The sequence below is a fragment of the Hylobates moloch genome, unplaced genomic scaffold (assembly GCF_009828535.3).
Source record: "Hylobates moloch isolate HMO894 unplaced genomic scaffold, HMol_V3 SCAFFOLD_10, whole genome shotgun sequence".
Classification (NCBI taxonomy): Eukaryota; Metazoa; Chordata; class Mammalia; order Primates; family Hylobatidae; genus Hylobates; species Hylobates moloch.
Genome location: NW_026652285.1, coordinates 74,441,378 through 74,444,275, shown reverse-complemented (window position 1 = coordinate 74,444,275; position 2,898 = coordinate 74,441,378). Strand labels below are relative to the sequence as shown.

Sequence of the window (2,898 nt, the reverse complement as noted above, 5' to 3'; positions counted from 1 at the left end):
GGTAACATTTGTATTACTATACTGTTGGTGGGAATGTAAATTGGTATAGCCATTATTTTAAAAAAGTATACTAATTATCAGGGCAATGCAAATCGAAACTACAATGTGATACCATGTTACTCCTGCAAGAGTAGCCATAATAAAAAAATAATAGATGTTGGCATGGATGTGGTGAAAAGGGAACACTTCTACATTGCTGGTGGGGATTTAAACTAGTACAACCACTCTGGAAAACAGTGTGGAGATTCCTTAAAGAACTAAAGGTAGACTTAACATTTGATCCAGCCATTCCACTACTATGTGGAAAATAAGTCATTATACAAAAAGGTACTTGCACATGCAGTTTATAGCTGCACAATTTACAATTGCAAAAATATGGAACCAGCCCAAATGCCCATCAATGAGTAAATAAAGCAAATGCCATACACACACACACACACACACACACACACACACACCATGGAATACTACTCAGCCATGAAAAGGAATAAAATAATGACATTCACAGCAACCTGGACTGAATTGGAGACCATTATTCTAAATGAAGGAATTCAGGAATGAAAAACCAAACATCCTATGTTCTCACTCATAAGTGGGAGCTAAGCTATAAGGACACAAAGGCATAAGAATGATACAATGGACTTTGGGGACTCAGGGGAAACAGTGGGAAGGGATATGAGGGCTAAAAGACTATACACTGGGTACAGCATACACTGCTCAGGTGATGGGTGCACCAAAGTCTCAGAAATCACCACTGAAAAACTTATCCATGTAACTGTTACAGGTAGTCAGGCATGAGCAGGGCAAAAGAAGGCTCCCCACCCCACCACCTATCAGGAATGTCAGGCGATTGGGTGATAGTTTGACAATCATCACATTGCCTCTCTGTAAGTGATAATTCTGGCAGCCAGTGCCAGGAAGAGAAAAAAAAAACCTATTTTGTTCCCCAAAAACCTATTTAAATTAAAAATAAAAAAAAATAACAGTATGGAAGTTTTTCAAAAAATTGAAATAGAAGTACCATATGATCCAGCAATCTCACTTCTGGGTATACATTCCAAAAAAATAAAAGTCAGGATCTAGAGGAAATATTGGCACTCCCATGTTTATTGCAACATTATTCACAATGGCCAAGATAGGAGAACAATCTGAGTGCTTATCTGTTGACAGATGGATGGATAAAGAAAATGTGCTTTGCATATACTTTAAAAATTTAAATAGATTTTTGAAAAAGAAATATGGAATGCTTCACAAATTAGGGTGTCATTCTAGCTCAGGAGCCATGCTGATCTTCTCTGTACTGTTCCAATTTTAGTATTTGTGCTGCTGAAGCAAGAACTGTATATGTGTGTGTGCATGTGTGTGTATACACATACAATGAGAGTACATAATTATTCAGCCTTAAAAAGAAGAAGTTTCACTGTTTGCAAACTTAGCATGAACCTTGAAGACGTTATGCTAAGTGAAAATATGCCAGAGACAGGAAGACAAATACTGCAAGATCTCACTTTTATGTAGAATCTAATAACCAAAAAGCTAAGCTCATAGTAACAGAGAGTAAAGTGACAGTTACCAGGGGCCAGGCTTGAGGAGAAGGGAAGACATTGGTAAAATATTGCAATCCTTTAATTATAAGATGAATAAGTACTAGAGACTTAATGAACAGCATGTTGACTGTAGTTAATAATAACGTATTGGGCATGTGAAATTTGCTGAGAGTAGGCCTCAAGTATTGTCACTAAACACACACACACACACACACACACACGCACACACAAAATGAATGTTAAATCAGGATTAATTGAGGTTCTTTAAGAATGACTCTTCTTTTACTCAGGGACAAATATTTTCCAGCACATTGTCCAACAATCTGTTCATCTTAAAACAAAAGGCAAAAAACTTCAATAATCTATTCAAACAAATTTAAGATAAATGAGAAAAATAAGGATTTCACAATTACTATATAAAATTATTAATAATCTGTCAATACTTTGAGGCATTGCTGCTGTATTAGTCTGTTCTCATGCTGCAAATAAAGACATACCTGAGACTGGGTAATTTATAAAGGAAAGAGATTTAATTGACTCACAATTCCTCATGGATGGGGAGGCCTCGGGAAACTTACAATCATGGTGGAAGGGAAAGTAAACACGTTCTTCTTCACATGGTGGCAGCAAGGAGAAGTGCCGAGCAAAGAGGGAAAAGCCCCTTATAAAACCATCAGATCTCGTAAGAACTCACTCACCATCACGAGAACAGCATGAGGGTAACCACCCCCATGATTCAATTACCTCCCACCAGGTCCCTCCTAGGATATGTGGGGATTATGGGAACTACAAGTTAAGATGAGATTTGGGCGAGGGCATAGTCAAACCAAATCAGCTGCCAAATATGGTTCACACTGGACACAATTTAACAGAATGACTGAAGGTTGACTCATTGCCCACTCAAAAAGTAACATTTAAGAATTATAAATTGAGTAAGCATCTCCCATTATATTAACAAATACAAAATGTAGAGGAGTTGTGGAATGAAGGAGGATGAGCTGTTGTTTTGTTTTGATTTGTTTTAATTGTTTGGGTGTTTGGTGTCATAGTTGTTTGCTGTATAACAAATTAGCACAAATCTCAATGACTTTAAACTATAAAAGAATACTCAACCACCGTTAGCGTCCAGAGTCATCTCTACATTTTCTAGAAAAAAAAAAATCTTGATGCTAGAGATTTTCCTTATTGAATTTCTGACTTACTTGCAAAATATCTCCCAAAACAAAACCTGGCCGAGTAGGAAAAGTACACCGAGTAACCCAGTTTCTCCAGTCCAAGGTCGGAGATCTTGGCTCCTGCAGAAGCAAACTAGGAGTCTGTGGGAGGGGGGTAAATCTGACAGATGGACTGA

General features: G+C 37.5%; 1 non-coding gene across 1 annotated transcript; it reads right to left on the bottom strand.

Moving 5' to 3' along the window:
• Nucleotides 1–1,232: 1,232 nt before the first annotated feature.
• On the bottom strand, nucleotides 1,233–1,335 carry LOC116475964 (U6 spliceosomal RNA). The gene has a single exon (XR_004250054.1). It is a non-coding gene; the product is annotated as a U6 spliceosomal RNA (small nuclear RNA).
• Nucleotides 1,336–2,898: the final 1,563 nt, after the last annotated feature.